Genomic DNA, 18,375 nt, shown 5'->3' with positions numbered 1-18,375 from the left:
TCCTGAAGAGTCATTGGAAATTTACCCTTAAGACAGTTAAGTAATCATAATTATTTTTAAAATCACAATTAACGAAGAGATTTTATATTAATGTTACAATTAACAACTGCTGAATGTTAAAACACTTATTTTAGGTAATAGCTAATTGGCTGAAAGAGAAAGTAACATCTTGACTTAGCAAATGTTTGAGAATCTTAAAGAGGGAGGCCCCAGTCCCTCTAGAAAGAAAAGGAGATATTAAATGCATGCAGTTTTGGGGAAGTTTCCAAAGACAAATAAAAACATAGTAAGAAAATACTAAACTCTTTGGTAAGGATTTAATAAACCCCCAAACTGAAAATCCATAAAGCTGATGATAGCCTACTCATTAAATCCTTTGAATAAATAAAGAGCTTAATATAAACAACATTTTGATTGCAACAGCTGATAAAAGTATTAGAAAACAGTTTTATCACAGCCGGTCTCATACTTTCAATCATAAGTCTTGCATACAAAAATATGTTCTTCTTTAGAACAAAAAATGTCTAATTGTAGATTTCCATTTTGTTTGACTGGGCAAGTTTTTTACTCATTGTTTATATAAACAACCTCTCCTCAAATCCACATAAATCCTGAGTAAAGAGAAAGATTTAGACAGGCAGCATATTAGCATTGTCTCTAGCTGGTCTTAGTCTTTCATCCAAAGAACCACTGAAAGCCTTATACAGATGTCCTCTTTTTAATGTTGAACTCTCCACTACGCTGTTATTTTTTGTAAAAGATACAATATTATTTCCAGCATTTTGTAATCCTCTCTCTTTGATTGGAGTGTATCATGAATGAGTAAAGCCGATTGTAGCAAAGAGGACTGTCATACATAAAGATCCTGAAAATATTTGTTAACATAATGATTTGTTTATTCAGTTTGGCAAATGCTTTTATTTTAACCTGAAGTATCTTTTGTAAATGTCACTGGTAAACACAAATTCATAGTTGGCTAGCAAGCTTCCCTTATGTGTATTTCTAATTAAGCTCTTCCAAGATGCAGAATAATGTTTAAAACAAACATATCCTGTAGGGGATCAAAGTAACCCAAAGTGGTCAGATATTTTTCTTCGTAAAATTGAACATGAAGATGCACTGCATGAGCAGATTTGAGAAAAACATGGAATCTATAAGTAATGATGCTTCCATGTTTTCAATTGAGAAAATTGGGAAATCTTTGCTTGCCCTTTACAATACTATTGTCAACTTTGGTGTCTCCCACACAGCATGTAAGGTCATAAGGATGCACTGTCATCTGTACTTTGATCTCATTTTCCAGTAACATTCTATATACCAGGATCTCCAAAACAATAACATCCTATATATTGTGGTATAGACAAGACACAGTATGACAAATAAGAGACTGTTTCATCTGAGGCATCAATTAACTTTGAGTTCCAGAAGGGTGACTGGCTCTAAAAACTTGTGTTATGACCCTGCGCTATAATATATATTTTATATGAATTATGAACGTGTCAAAAGATTAAGAAAAAAACTCTGAGTTTATGCTTATGGTTTCTTTATCGTAATTGGACAAATACAGATTTTTTCCAGTTCTCTTACATCCTTAAAACTATCAAGCCAATATAAGACAGTGAGTGTTTTCCAGATATTTGGTTTACACTAAGAATAAGGTGTGATAAAGTTTTTTATTATAAACCAAATATTATTTTGTAGCCATGATTTATTGGCAGGATGAATTGTTAGTCTGATCTCATATGGCGTTTCCTATATTTCATTTACGCTACTATTGTACATTGTAAACAACTATTTTTATGCTTATGTGTAGAAAAGCAAACAAGTACTCTTGATCTATGGGCTAATGCTTAAAAGTCTAGTATAAATACTTGAAAAAAGCTTGAGCATCTTTTGTATCAAACATTAATAAAGCTCACTTAGGTGCTCTTAATGTGAAGGAAAATTGGGTTTGTATGAAATGGCTACACTAGGACATTTCATGCTTTTGCAAGTGCAGTAGTGCGATCATTTCCTACAGTATGTCATTATCCTCTGCCCTGTGGTTCTTTTTAAAATTATCTCTTTTCACTCCAGCTGTCTGCACTATGTTTTTAAGCTATATAGTTTTCAAGCTACATACTTGTCAGTTTGTGAATAGCGTGTATTCAAATTTTGAGCAACTACATCACAAATCAAGTAACATATCATATTGAGGTATACTCCCTTTGGACACTCCTAATAGAACAACAATTGCAAAAACTTGGAGAGAAAAAAATGTCTCTCAGACATAAAGCCAGGTCAAGTTCCCCACCCCACCCCCAATAAAGATAAGAAAATACTATTCTGACCATATCAGGAAGGAATATAAGGAATTTCCCTATATTTTTGCTATCTGTCCATTTTACCATGACAAATGCTTATTAATTCCTACATACATACATCAACTAAAGGCAAATTAACATATTGCCCATTTGCCATTGTAGCCAAATCTATCATTTTTTAAAAGGAAAGTTACAGGTATTGTGTTTTTAAATATTAGCATGAGATCACCACTAAAATAATTACATTTATGTAATTCTGGATGCCACTCCACAAGGGAGAAGGTCTCCTCTCAGATTTACAACTGCTGGTAGTGTATGGTTTTGAAGAAGAAATAACTCATGCATTTTAAAAAGCACTTTTTCCATCTGTAAAAGAAAGAAGAACATGAAATATGGATGGCACAATAGGGTATCTGTTCAGAGGATCAATATGTAGTTGACAAAATGAGGGTCTAGTTGCAGGCGACAATACACGAGTGTCTAAAATTACTGTATTGACCACTGTATAGAAAATACAGCATTTGAAAGGTAGGGAAATACTACTGAAACACAGCATTTTACACTAAATGTACAAGGTTATAGTCATCTAAGCACAGAGATCCCCCTTCTTCATTCACAAATAGATATTAAGAAAGAAAAAATAAGACGGACTTCCCCTCCACCCCCCGAAAAAGCAAAGGAAAAGATTTATTTGGATACTAACATCTGTCTGCAGATTGTAGCCAAGTGCTTTTCTGTGCTCATTTAGGACTCTACTTGGAAAGCTTTCCAGTTACATTTGCCTAGAGATTTCTCTCTTCTGCTTCCCATCTGACAGAAATCATTCAGCTGGGTCTGATGAATAATGGTAAAAGGCAGCTTGTATCAGCGATGATTGAATTACACATTGTTAAAACTGCCATAAAGGCTCAGTCCAATGAGTATATTTAATTTACTTACTCTGCTCAGAGCTAGAAGCTTGCAGTTGTTTGAGGTCTTTATTTTACAAGACTTAAAACAAAAAAAGAACCACCATTTTCTGTGAAAAATTATTAAACATTTGTGCCGCTTTTTGATTATGCTCCCAAAACTTTTTGTAATGTGATGGGTGCCTAAGCCAACACACATTTAACTTTTAAACACAGTTTTGAACCCATATTAGCACCCTCTGTGCCCACAATATACACACTATAAAATATTAGAAAACAAGGCAAAAGAGGAGTATAAAGGGGAGGAAGGAGAGAGTAGAAAGATGCAAGTCTAAAAGGTAGAAAAATGTAGTTATATGAAAAATATAAAGAAAATTAATTTGTCAGCTTTTTCTAAGAAAAGGAAGCAGGTGTCATGGCATTTAATTACTTTTTTTAAAAAAAACTGCAATACAAAGGATTAATTTAGTCCTCTACTATCAGAAAAGCAGATCCTCCAGGGAATAGTGCTTTGAGAACAACACCAGTGTTTCAAACAACAAGTCTTAATAAGAACACTATCTGTTCAAAGATTGCAAGCAGATCTTGGAAACGAATCCTTCTCTATTTCGTTACCTGAGATTTCAAGTTTTTGATACTGAAACTCTTTTTTCGGGGTCAAACAATCATACAAGAGGGGGTCAGAGAAGGAATGAGAAGTCAGGTGATCGACCCTTAAACCCAACAATTAAATGAATTTATTCCCAGCTGAACAAGTCAAGTGAAAGGCAGATCCACTTGGAAGACGAGTAAAGTCAAGCTGCTTTCCCTCTCCCCAGTAGGAGTTCGAGGATTTGCTTACTCGCTTGTAAGCAGTTTGATTGCTTTAGGTTCAGTTTTTTACCTCCCGTTTCCTTTAGCCTGCAGAATCCCACCCCTCCTATCTCCCCCAGTTTCGTCCCATGCCACTTTCAGTGGACTGGAAAGCAGTCTTCTCCAAGACAGCAGAAACACTGGGTAGCTGGGGATTGCCACAATTCAACCCAGCGTTCAAATCAGGAGACACCGGACAAACTGTTCTCCAGCATCCGTTAACAGGAACATGTGCGCTCTCATCACCGCCCACACAATAGACCACCTGGGTCTCCCTCTCTCTTTCTCTATACATCTGTTAATGCCCCCCACACGGTAACCACAAAATCCAAATCACTGCAAGACAGCAAACACTGCAGACAGATCCAGTAGCAGCAGCAGCACTAACACCACTGCCTTACCTGGCAACCAGGGCAGGAGGAGTCTGTTTGTCCTTCAATGCTCTCCTCCTTGTCTAGTAGCAATCACACACGCTCTCTCTGCCTCTCATGGGAGGAGACTGCAATACCAAAAGGTGTGTGTGTGGCAGACCTCCCACATCCACCAGCAGGTTTATATAGCCCCTTGCTCTCAGTGGGGCTCGCTTTGTGTTGGCTGTTAAGTTTCAGCTGCTGCTGGCTGGGCGGAGGAGGAGGAGAGATACTGGGGGCTGTGTAGCTCCTAGAGCATCACCACACTGCAGTTTCTCCAGGAATCCCTCCAGTGAGAGGCAGCCCATCATCCCCAGCCCTGGCTGCCTGATTGGCTGAGAGGCGGGGATGCTGCCTCCGCTACCCAATCAGGCTGCACTAATACTAGGTGGACCTGCTCAGCCGGCATCGCCCATCCCAGGGATCTGTTAGTCTCTGTCCCCCCCAGCGGGCAAGGGGCCTGGGAGGGAGTTCCCTGCGAATGACAATCAAGGACATCAAATCAGTCCTCTGGACCGGCAAAGCGATGACCCCCAAGCAGTGCTGCAAGCTGCGCGCTGGAAACAGAGCCGGCTGGGTGACCTGATTCGCCCCACCCCCTGGGACTTCAGGCAATTTATAGTATGGCATTTACCGACCACAAAGAGAGGCGCAGTAAGAGAGAAGCAGGAGATGGGGGATGGGGCATGGGGCATGGGGCAGAGAGGTGAGCAGGAACCATAGGCACTAATAAAAGTAAAAGAGCAAGATTCTTAATCAGCAACAGAGCCCAGGAGGTGGCGGCTGCTGCTGCTGCTGCTTTTCGGGTGCAAACTGAGCTGGTGAACTTGTTCATTTCTCTGACCCCCTTTTAATACTTGTTTTTTTTTTTAAATTGCCTTCTGGATGGGCGCTTTCCAACCCTACAGCTGTGAGGAGTTCGTGTGCAGTAACATCTAATCAATGGCTGCAAATAAAATTCGCCATAATTGAGTTCTTTGGTTTTTACAGAGCAGGTTTTATTGGCGTTTTCAGGTAAGGAAATATAACAGCTAACTTAATTACCTAGCTCCGTCCACTCTGAACTGGAGCTTTGATTAACACCGGTCTGCAAAATGTAACTGTACCACAAATTCAATTAACAGAAGCACATTTCTTCAACTTTTAATTAGACCTGTCCTCTTTGTCTAATGCTTAATAGAACATAAAGAGCTGCTCAGAGGTTCCAAAGGGAAATGGAGGCAGTTCTAGATGTAAATTTAGCTGTTACAAATATAAATAATGGATATAAAAAGAATAAGGTTCTTTCCTGCCTAAATTATATTATTACTGCATGTAAATCGCAGGGTGTCAAGGTTTCTCAGAATTGCCAAATGGAAAAAGTTACATTCTATAAATAATAATGTCACAATAATATCTTTCCTTTTCATTGGCCAAAGGTACCACTCCAGGTCCAAAGGTGAATCCTAATCTATACTTTGTACACCACAGTTTGGCCAGTATAGGCTATTATAGGATTCCAATTCATATATAAAGCTTTAATAAATGGCAATACGTTCCACAACTATGTGCCTGTTTTTATATAGTATGCTTAGTGACAGATGTATTAACATATAAGGTGTAGATTATGGCATCTAGCCTTGGGGGAAGAGGAAAGGAGGAGGCGCACATCAGTGGGTAGTGGATGAGTGCATGACAACGCTGGAAGTCCTAATGCCCCAGCTGCCTTTGGAAGCACAGTGAGCAATAAGTCTTGCTACATCTTCAGAAAAAAAAGTGTACTCTGCTTTTTCATACTCAACACTTCCCTAGTCGTGTTTTCCAGGGGAAAGCTATGGCCCTGCTCCTGCTCAGTTCAAATGCACACCCTTTGGTCCTATCAGTGCTAGACAACTCCCCAGTTCTAGCAGTCAAAGTGTTACTGCTTCTTGTACAGCTGTGTTAGGCCATGATGATGGGAAGGGAAGGGGTAAAGGGGCTATTTGCACCCATCTAATGCACTGTGGAGGAACAGCTATAATTTAGCCCAAGAGGTCTAGCTATGCTCTGGGGGGAAATGTGGTATTTGACACATTTCAGACGCAAAATCACACACCTATTTCCAGTGCGTCCATAAAAACGGCTCTTCTGTTCCCAGATCCAAAGACCCCAGCAGCTGCTTTCTATATGTCATTTACTTGGTGAGTTAAAAGAAAGCTATTTCATTGCCAATAATTTTACAGACACTATACTGCATCCCAGGCACACTCACACATGCACAATGAAGTCAATGGGAGTTTTGTGTGCACAAGGAATGCAAGAATCAGGTCCTACAGGGTTGAGCAGTGTTTTGTTTATATAATTTAAGCCCAATGCGCTCCTTCTATAATGCAGGAAGAAAGGAACAGAAATTAGCATATCTGGAGAAGGCAGCATGAGAACTGCATAGCTCCACTTCCCTATCTTAGAGGCCCTCCGAAGGAAGTCTGCCTGGTTTAAGGCAATGACGTATTTGGTAGGGGCTGGGTGTGTGTACGTGGTGGTGATGGTGGGGGGGGAATTTGCATCATGCTCCCCTTCTAGCCCAGTCAAAAGTGCCTATGACTTTTTTACATTATACAAACTAAACATTATTTACCCTATGTAGTGATGCCTCCCTTACTGTAAGCAAACTTCACTCCCCTACTGAATATCTACTCACTACCACTCACCTCTCAGGGGAAAGAGGGTGAGTGTCTAACCCTAAACAAATTGCAACAAAGTTCCTAAGGAATTCTTACAGCTATGAGAAAAGACAAGTCTTGCAACAAGCCTGGAGAGTAAAAATCATGGACAGGATGTGGGCAATAAACAATAAATCACGGAAACCCAGTCACCACATTGTAGGGCTGACAGTCCAAGTCCTTGCCACCCAGGGCTGACAGCCAGAGCCCCTGCCACCCAGGGCTCAAGTTGTAGTGGTCACATAAATTCACGGAGTCCGTGACCAACTCGTAACCTTACTCAGGATCCACGGAGGAAAGTCCAATCTGACCAGAAGGGCCAGTTAGTCCTTCCCACTGCATTCATGAAGCACAATGATCAGCATTGTGGTTACTTCCTGAATAAATACACCCAGGCAGGGCCAACGATATTTCTAAAACATTAGATTAACTTTTCTTTTTTTAAAACGACATTAAGCAATTATTACATGGGAGATCCTGCTTCAATAGGCTGCAGGACCAGACCCATATTTAACCTTGTATCTCTTGGTCATTGTCTACTCTAAATGATCACTCAGCAATGAGAACTATCAGAATACAGAGGCTTTGGAATGGAAGAAGCTACAGTGCGCATCAGAGATGAAACTGAAAAACATGGCCTATCTCAAAAATTAAATAAAAATAGGAGAAAGTAATGGTATTTTTTCTTTGTCATTTTTATGCTTCTGTTCCCTGTAAGTTATGACTGGGAAGAAGGAGGGGGGAGTAAATATGGACCACAGAGGTAAAATGGTGGTGGAGAGAGAGAAAAAGGGAGACCTATCTGTTCTACAAAATTTGAGGGAGCCTAAGAGTGCTGGGAGCAAATGAAACCAAAAACACAAGCTCAGGCCATGACATGAATAAAGCTCTTACAAGTTTTACACCATATAAAGAGCAGATACAGGAATGATACGTCATTGAGCTGACAGCAGATTCAAGAATGACAGAATGTGTAATATATCGGCGCACAGCACACTCAAACCAGCCATTGGGGCCCTGCCTCTGGGCCTATACTGCCACAGGATTCCCTTTCTAAGTCAGCCCCTGCGTGACTCAGGCCCAATCTACACTACAGAGTTAGGTCGACCCAAGGCAGCTTATGTTGACCTAACTGGGTAAGTATTTACATTACAATGTTCCAACGATTTAACTCGCCCGCTACATTGACCTAGTAACTCTACCTCTGCAAGAGGCGTAACACTTAGTTCAATGTAGTTAGGTCGATGTAGTGTCAGCATATACACTGTGTTACTTATGTCAACTATAGTTGAATCCAGGAGGTTTCCCACAGTGCCCCACCATGATTACTCTAACCATGGTTTTGAACTCTGTTGCCTGGTGGCCAGGTATACAGGAACACGTCCCTCCCCTTTTAAAGGCCTGCAAATTTTAAATTCCATTTCCTGTTTGCTCAGCATGGAGAGTTCACATAGCAACTGCCCAGTTGACCGTGTCGGCTCCATGCAGCAAACATACTTATTCCTGGAGTCCACAGGAGATGGTGGATCTCCTGGCTTTGTGGGGAGAGGAAGCTGTGCAGTCACAGCTCCAATCCAGCCATAGAAATGTCACCATCTACGGCCAGATTATTTGGGGCATGGGGGAGAAGGGCTACAACAAGGACATGCAACAGTGCCACATGAAAATCAAGGCGTTGCAGCGGGCATACCAGAATGCAAGGGAGGCAAACAGTTGCTCTGGTGTGGAGCCTTAGACATGCCACTGCTATAAGGAGCAGCATGCCATGCTCTGCAGTGACCCAAGCCCCATCGGCCCTGTGGATACTTCTGGAGAACTGGAGTCAAAGGCCATTGGAATGAACCCTGAGGACCAGGCATTGGACGAGGAAGAGGAGGAGGAGCAGGATGGGGGACAGGAGACCCGGGGATCCTGTGGAATGGCAAGCCAGGACTTCTTTTTGACTCCCGAATGAGCCACCCCCGGCAGTCCTGCACTGGCAAGCCTGATGAGGGGGAGTATGCAGTTTGCTTCAATATTGCAGGGACTCATCTGTTCAGTTACTTTTTTTTTTTTAAATCAGGCTAGAAGGGGTAGTGAAATAACCAACAGAGGTATATTTTCTACCTGCTTATCATTCCCCTGTACAGATAGGCAGAGGGGACCCTGCGGAACAGTTTGTTTATGTGCACTGGGATATCCGGTGAATCCTCCATAGAGATCTAGAGGAAACTTTCTGAAAGTAGCCTGTAATCCTCTGCTGAAGGTTTCTGGGGAGGGCTGCCTTATTTCTTCCAACACGGTAGGATACTTTCCCATGCCAGTCAGCAATTACTTCAGCAGGCACCACTGAAGCACACTGGCTAGCAGCCTATGGATCTGGTCTGCAGCTGGACCCATGCAGGAACTGTTCTGTTTCAGCCTCCATTCGCCTCAGGAGTGAGATAAATCACCACTGCTGTAGAAAATGGTGCCAGCATTCAGTTCAATTGCCCTATCCAATATACTGATGTCCATGGGCTACCCCCCACATTGTCCCAACTCGTCCCCTTTACACTGGGCTGTACTCTCCATGGCTGGGACTGAACCCAAGGAGCAGTGTGAATGTTGTGCGTCTACAGGAGAGTGAATGCTCTCACAATAGTACCTCTGTCCATTGTTTCTTTAACAGCTGGAAATGTGACTTTGAGGGTCTCTCCATCCACACCAGCAGAGCGGCTTGGCCAGATAAGGAGGAAAAAGAAGAGGACAAGGGAAGACATGTTCCAGGAGCTCCTGCAAGTTTCTTGTGCTTCAGATTCTGAGCACAGGGCTTGAAGGGTCATGCCCAAGGACAGACTGCAAAGGGATAATGAGGACAGGAGAAACAGGCAGCAAGAGATGATAGCACTCCGCATGGAGCAAAGAGACATGATTGCAGTCTCTGATTGAACTTCAGGCTGAACAGAACTATGCTTGCCTCCCCCTGTAGCCCGTAAAGAACTGCATTCCGGGACCCCCTTACACTTCCTCCCTCAACCCCCACTCCACTCCACATATCTTCTAGGGCAGCAGCACTTCTTTTACCACTCCATCCTGCAGGAGAGTAGACACAATCACAACCACACATACACTGACCTGTGAGAGAGACAGCTGGTGTATGTGTTTGTGAGATGGAAATGACTGTTCTTTCCCTTTCAAAGGTACTTTCCCCTGTATTTATAAAGTTTTTTTTTTTTCAGTTTTAAGTGTATATGTTTGCATGGGTTTTAGAATAAAAATCTATTTATGGAAACTTAATTCACTATTTATGGAAACTTTATTATTCTACAACATACAGTTGCTGGGACTGACGTCATTCACAGATAATAGTAATAGATGCATTTGCAATGTTCTATTGCCACACACACAGCACTCCTTACAAGGGTCATGCCAGGGTGCAAAAAACACAGTGCCAGGCACAGCACACTACAGTAACGTATATTACTGTGGCACATTGTTAAAATGGTCCTTCAAAGCCTCCCTGAGCTGTATAGCTCCCCATTGAGCACTTTTTTTAGTTCTGATATCTGGCTGCTCAAAATCAGCAGACAGGCACTCCACCTCTGTGCCCTTCCTCTGCAGAAAACTTCTCCTTTGCTTCACAGATACTATGACACACACAGCAGGCAGCTATGATCATGGGGATATTTTATTCACAGAGATTTAATCTCATGAGAAGAGAGTGCCAGCAACCCTTTAAACAGCCAAAAGCACATTCAACAGTGATTCTGCACGTACTGAGCCTGTTGTTGAAGCGCTCCTTGCTCTGTCGAAGTGGCTGGTGTAAGGCTTCATGAGCCAAGGGAGTAAGGCATAGTCTGGGTCTCCCAGGATCGCTACTGACATTTCAACATCCTCAAGGGTAATGCTATGGTCTGGAATAAAAGTCCCTTCTTGCAGCTTTCTGTACACTCTTGTGCTCTTAAATATTCATTCGTCATGCACCTTCCTTGACCAGCCCGCATTGATATCAGTGGAACAACCTTAGTGATCAATCAACGCTTGCAATACCATAGAAAAGTAGTCCTTTCTGTTGATGTTCTCTGTGGCAAGGTGGTTTGGTGCTAAAATAGGGATATGCATGCCATCTATCGCCCCACCACAGTTTGGGAACCACTTTGCTGCAAAACTATCCACTATTTCCTTCACATTGCCCATAGTCACAGTCCTTCGTAGCAGGACACACTTAATGGCCTTGCACTCCTTGTATCACAGCAACCCCCACAGTGGATTTTCCAACTTCAAATTGATTCCTGTCTGATCAGTAGCAATCTGGCATTGCAAGCTACCACACAGAGATTGTCACTCACCTTTCCATCGTGAATTCAGCTCTTATTTTGGTGTCACTGCGCTGGAGGGCTAGAGTGAGCTCCACATACAGTTCCATGAATGTGGCCTTGTGCATCTGAAAGTTCTGCAGCCACTACTCATCAGCCCATACCTACGTAATGATGCGATCCCACCAGTCAGTGCTTGTTTCTCAGGCTCAGAAATGGCAGTCCACTGTGTTCAGCTGCTCTGTGAATGCCAACAACATTGAATTGTTTCTTTCCTTTGCAAACAGCAAGGCAGACTGCAGTCATATTCCCTCTCACAGCTCTGGAAATATTGCGTGATCAGGCACATTCGTGACGCTCATCACAATACTGCAGGTTGTGTTCTTAATGCTCATCACAGTACTGCAGAGCTATGCAGGATCCACGATTCTCTCAGAGACAGTGGATGCGGAGGTTTGCGGGTATTTTGAAAAGATGTACAAAACACAATAGGATGCCCATGGAATGATGGGATGGAGAAAACTGCATAATTGTATTCTAAACCCATGTTCCCAGTCACCCATGTGACTCATTTGCTCCCATGAGGCGTTGCAAACTCATCCCAAAACACCCTGTCCTAGAAAGAGGAGAGCTGCACAGTGCGATAGCTACCCATGGTGCATTGCTTTCTGCATCTATGGAAGTGCTGCTAGTGAGGGTGCACTCTGCTGACACAAGGAGCATAATGTGGATGTGCAAAAGTGATTTAATTGCTGCAGCGGCTTTACGTAACTTATGTGGACTGAACTTTGTAGCGTAGACGTGGCATCAGTAATGCCACAGCCAGAGTTAGATGCAGAAGATGGTGGTTCTGCAATGGAAGTGCCCTGAATGCCTGCGAAAGTGAATGATATTGATGGCATTGTTAACTTATTAAGTGGATAATTTAGAATAGTAAGTTAATAAGGATTCATCTGTGACTCAAACAATGTCATCCAACAGATCTGTGTTACTTAGGGTTACAAGCATGCATTTCTGTTAGTAAGTTGCAGACTTAGCTTATTTCTTTGATTTATTTTGCTTATTGTGACTCTCAAATATTGGTTTGTGGGCAGTCCACATAGCTAGTGATGAAGGAGATGGCAGATGGGTTAGGCTTTCAGAAAAGTTCTGATGGCATGAGTACAAGCCCTTTTTAGCTCTTCCATTTTTTGTGGTTTGAAAACACTCCATTTTATATCCTACTTTCTTCTCTTAAGTTAAATGCACACCCCAGACTGAATTTATAAGAGATCCAAGGACAGATTCTTACTGAAAACACTAAGACATGAAATCACATCCTTAGCTAGTGGTAATTGGTGTCACTCCACTGACTGCAGTGGAGCTATATAGATTTATGCCATCTGAGCATCTGGCCATGGTGCAATTAGGAAGTGTATTCTTAGAGATAGAAAGTGGAGTTTGTACCAAGAGACTGATGTGAAACAGATGGAAACAACTGATAATGGTAAGCCACAGAAGTGAGAACCATCCTCTGAAAGACAAATGAATACATGAGAAGCTACCTAGCTATAAACAACTAATGAAATCAAGTATATTCTAGTAATTCCCCCTGTCCAGAGACCTTCAGTTGAATTTAGGTACAAGGGCATGTGGGAGAGGGGAAGAAGAGAGACAGATATCTTTACAATTAGTTCAAGAGTGTCATAAATCAAATTAAATCTGCCCAAGGAACCAAAGTGCAAGGAAAAGCTCCAGTGAGGGGAGTTCAGGTATAGTTGCACCAGCCAGCATCTGCTTTGTACAGAAGTCAGATGCATACTAAGGGGACACATTGCAGTCTAAGTCTGACGCCAATTTTTTAAAAAGGGCTTCAGAGGTGATTCTGGCAATTACAGGGCAGTAAGCCGGACTTCCCGGGCAAACTGCTTGAAACTACAGTAAAGAACAAAAATTTCACATAGATGAACATAATTTGTTGGGGTACAGTCAACATGGTTTTTGTAAAGGGAAATCATGCCTCACCAATCTATTAGAATCCTTTGAGGAGGTCAACAAGCATGTGGACAATGGGGAACCAGTGGCGATAATGTACTTAGATTTTCAGAAACCCTTTGGCAAAGTCCCTTAACAAAGGCTGTTAAGCAAAGTAAGCTCTCATGGGATAAGAGAGAAAGTCTTCTCATGGATTGGTAACTGGTTAAAATATAGAAAACAAAGGATAGGAATAAACGGTCAATTTTCAGAAAGGAGAGAGGTAAATAGTGGTGTCCCCTAGGGGTCTGTACTGGGACCAGTCCTATTCAAAATATTCATAAATTATCTGGAAAAGGGTAAACAGTGAGATGGCAACATTTGCAGATGATACAGAACTACTCACGATAGTTAAGTCCCTGGCAGACTATGAAGAGCTACAAAAGGATCTCTCAGAACTGGGTTTCTGGGCAACAAAATGGCAGATGAAATTCAGAGTTGATAAATGCAAAGTAATGCACATTGGAAAACATAATCCCAATTATATGTATACGTATAAATGATGGGGCCTACATTAGCTGTTATCACTCAAGAAAGAGATCTTGGAGTCATTGTGGGTTGTTCTCTGAAAACATCCACTTGATGTGCAGCGGCAGTCAAAAAAGCGAACAGAATGCTGGGAATCACTAAGAAAGGATAGATAATAAAGCAAAAAATATCATATTGCCTCTACACAAATCCATGGTACGCCCACATCTTGAATACTGAGTGCAGATGTGGTCACCCCATCTCAAAAAAGATATATTGGAATTGGAAAAGGTTCAGAAAAGGGCAACAGAAATTATTAGGGATATGGAACAGCTCCTGTATGAGGAGAGATTAATAAGACTGGGACTTTTTAGCTTGGAAAAGAGACAACTAAGGGGGGATATGATAGAGGTGTATGAAATCATGACTGGTGTGGAGAAAGTAAATAGGAAGTGTTATTTACTCCTTCTCATAAACAGAAGAACTCAGTCACCAAATGAAATTAATAGGGAGCAGATTTAAAACAAACAAAAGGAAGTATTTCTTCACACAATGCACAGTCAACCTGTGGAACTCTTTGCCAGAGGATGTTGTGAAGGCCAAGACTAAAACAGGGTTCAAAAAAGAGCTAGATAAATTCATGGAGGACAGGTCCATCAATGTCTATTAGCCAGGATGGGCAGGGATGGTGTCCCTAGCCACTGTTTGCCAGAAGCTGGGAATGGATGACAGGAAATGGATCACTTGGTGATTACCTGTTCTGTTCATTCCCTCAGGGGCACCTGGCATTGGCCACTGTTGGAAGACAGGATACTGGACTAGATGGACCTTTGGCCTGACCCAGTATGGCTGTTCTTATATTCTTATGGTGCCCCTTGTTCAGGGATCCTGCTTTGGGTAACAGTTAAGTTTTTTTGAGTCTTCCTTTGAAAATAAAGGTAGCCACAGTGTACTAACATGATTCAAATCAATGCAGGATGGTATTTTCATTGCAGTTAGGAGAAAATCACCACTGAACTTCTGTTTTCCTCTCAGTCCTTTAGTCAGACAGTTTGTTATATAAAATGATGAAGTGCTGAACCAGAGCTTCCAGTTTTCCGAGATGTTGTTGCTCCCTCTCACAAATTATTGATATGGATGTTATGGCTCTCCCCTGGTTTATTAATTTCTGATCACTCCTATACACTACACTGATGATAATATATGCTGTACTGCCAATGGAGTGTCATCACAGCTAGTTTGATTTATTATTTAATGGCTGACCTTCAAAAATCCTACAACTCTCTCATCTGGGAATACCCTCGAGGGTTCTGCTGAATCAATCTAATTCCTAAGTAGAAGTCCAAGACTTACACAAGGACATCCAAACGATCAAGCCCCCTCTCTCCATAGAAGGTGGACCAATGTTCAACAAAACCAAAATCCTCTACTGTACACCACTGAGCTAGCCATTGATTTGCATCCAGATGCTTCTCCTTTCTGTTCTCTATGCCCTGTAGGACAGGAAAGATCTCAGAGAAGATGGTGTGGAAATTTTTCTTCATCAGCAGCACACTTCCGATTTCCCTGAAGATAGCTATTATCTGTGAGATATCCTGTGACAGTGTCATAAGTGCCAATATGAACCATCACCAACAGATCTTTGCCAGTTAGCTTCAAAAGCCTATCCAATCTTAGAATGATGTCTTGTGTCTTGGATCTGTTGTCTGCCTGTCATTTGCAGAAAGTTCTTTAGATTCTTCTGAGTGTAGAACCTCCAGGAAAGACTTTTGTCTTCCTTGGCCGATTGGAGAACTTTTTGTGGGCAAACTTGATTCTTGTACAAGTTGGGCTGAGCTACCATCCACAGGTGTGTTCCACACATCTCCCCATCCTCTTGGACCAACTGGATCTTGAGAAGTATCATACACAGTTTCCATGCTGGTGACCTGGTATTGATTGAAAAATTTCTAGCTGTGCGGAATTCTTCCTGGTCCTCTTCCAGGGGCGACTCTAGGAATTTTGCCACCCCAAGCACAGCAGGCAGGCTTCCTCTGACGGTTTGCCTGTGGAGGGTCCGCTGGTCCTGCGGCTTCGGCAGACCTCCCGCAGGCATGCCTGCAGGAGGCCCTCTGAAGCTGTGGGACCAGCGGAACCTCCGCAGGCATGCCTGCAGGAGGTCCACCGAAGCCGTGGGACCAGCGGACCCTCCTCAGGCAAGCCACCGAAGGCAGCCTGCCTGCTACCCTCGCGACGCCAGCAGATCGCCCCCCGCGGCTTGCCTCCCCAAGCACACGCTTAGCACGCTGGGGCCTGGAGCCGCCCCTGTCCTCTTCTCTCTGGTGGCTACAGCCTGTCCATGCTCATCTGTCTCCAGCCATGCAGAATACTGCTGTGACCTCCTGCCAGACATCCTCTCTGACTTCTTCTCTCTACAACTGCCTGTTTCGTGCCACTCCTCCTACATCAACTCTTCATCCCCAGCCACAAATCAATTAATTTTGGACCCTCAACACACCCCATGGTCTCCACTCACAAAGCTGCACAACAGTTCTGCACTCCGCTTGCCCCCCAACTCATCTCTGTTCTTCCTGCACCTCTCCACATTGTGTGGAGGTGGGGAATTCCAGGGGAGGTCCTGTTCTCCCCGTCCTAGGCCTGGTATTGCAGCATTGGAGAGACATGAGGGGAGGAAGGAGTAGAAATGAGCCAAGCCACTTTTTTCCCCACAAGGGTTCTGGGTGTGAAGAGCCACTCTGAGATTCTAGGCTTTTTCTGCTTCTTCCTCCCACACTGTGAGCATAGTGTCAGTTGGCTCCTTTCCTCTCCCTCACCCCCATCCAGAAACTTCTCTGTATCATGAGACATAGGGGAAATTGCTCAGCATATCTCCTGCAGCAGCTATGGTGGATTGTTCTTTGGTAGGAGGTGGTAAAGCAGCCAATCAGAGGGGTTCTCCCTCTGTGCAGTCCAAAATGTTGTAAAGGCTGGAGCTTCTCCCATTATCTCCAGACTGGCTCAAATAGGAACAAAAAATTCATTATTTGCAAGAGGTAAAACTTTCTCTGGAGCCACGAGAAGCCACAGTATTGGACTCCATTTTAGGTTATCTAAGGGAGTTAGTAAGTGTTGCTATTTGTATCTTACATAGCAGCGTCTGGTGTTATGAAGGTAGTACTGGAAGGAAGGCAGCACTGCTGCTTCCCACTGAAAGTGGACAGACACTAAGGTCTTATCTTCTCTACATTATTAGCTCAACTACATGCACTAAGTAGCCTCCCTTGAGAAAGAATGATCACACTGCAACACACTGGAACTACACAGAGTGATTTGATAAGCGGCTGATGAGTTGTTATAATTCAAGCTGTTGAATCCTCACTTCATTGCTAGCTCATGCATGAGCAACAGAGCAGGCCAAAGTTTTCAATAGAAAAAAAATGTCAGTGAAAAATGCAGATTTGGTGACACTGAAACATTTAAAAAAATCTGTATTGATTTTGCAAGTTGTTTAGGTCAAAACAACCTAAAAAAAATCGGGGAAAAAAATGAAATGTTTTGTACTGGAATTTTCAAAATGCAGTTTTGATTTTTCAATTCAAAATCAATATGTTCTGAACTTTTATTTAATTTTAGGGTTGTTGAATAATTGAAGTTAACTCGTGATTAACTGAAAAAAATTAATTGTGATTAATTGCACTGTTAAACAATAGAATACTAACTGAAATGTATTAAATATTTTATGTTTTTCTACATTTTCAAATACAGCTATTTCAGTTACACACAGAATACAAAATGTACAGTGCTCACTTTATATTATTTTGGATTACAAATATTTGCACTGTAAAAATGATAAAATAAATAGTATTTTTCAATTCACCTCATACAAGTACTATAATGCAATCTTTTTATCATGAAAGTGCAACTTACAAATGTAGGTTTTTTTGTTACATAATTGCAATCAAAACCTAAAACAATGTAAAACCTTAGAGCCTACAAGTCCACTTAGTCCTACTTCTTGTTCAGTCAATCTCTAAGAGAAATAAGTTTGTTTACATTTATGGGAAATAATGCTGCCCACTTCTTAATTACAATGTCACCTGAAAGTGAGAACAGACATTTGCATGGTGTTGGTGTAACTGGCATTGTGGGATATTTCTGTGCCAGATGGGCTAAAGATTCGTATGCCTCTTCATGCTTCGGCCATCATTCCAGAGGACATGCTTCCATGCTGATGACGCTTGTTAAAAAACAATGCCTTAATTCAATTTGTGACTGAACTCCTTGTGGTAGGGAGAATTGTATGTTTCCTGCTCTGTTTTACCCACTTTCTGCCATTTATTTCATGTTATAGCAGTCTCGGATGATGACCCAGAACATGTTGTTCATTTTACCAACACTTTCACTGCAAACCTGACAAAATGCGAAGAAGATACCAATGTAAAATTTCTAAAGATTGCTACAGCACTCAACCCAAGAGTTAAGAA

The 18,375-nt window shown here is 42.1% G+C and overlaps 1 protein-coding gene across 7 annotated transcripts in view; it reads right to left on the bottom strand.

Annotated features, from left to right (window-relative positions):
* Positions 1-4,761, bottom strand: part of SYT1 (synaptotagmin 1) — a 530,182-nt gene extending 525,421 nt beyond the window's left edge. For 6 of the 7 annotated variants that reach the window (XM_050935628.1, XM_050935630.1, XM_050935632.1 and 3 more), the window contains exon 1: positions 4,465-4,760. The gene's annotated coding sequence lies outside the window, so the exon portion shown is untranslated. Of the gene's footprint in view, positions 1-4,464 lie in introns of all 7 variants that reach the window. The other variant, XM_050935637.1, reaches the window with a different exon arrangement.
* Positions 4,762-18,375: the final 13,614 nt, after the last annotated feature.

This window comes from Gopherus flavomarginatus, chromosome 1, assembly GCF_025201925.1.
Source record: "Gopherus flavomarginatus isolate rGopFla2 chromosome 1, rGopFla2.mat.asm, whole genome shotgun sequence".
NCBI lineage: Eukaryota > Metazoa > Chordata > Testudines > Testudinidae > Gopherus > Gopherus flavomarginatus.
The sequence above is the reverse complement of the archived record's forward strand: the minus strand, read 5'-3'. Positions and strand labels throughout refer to the sequence as shown.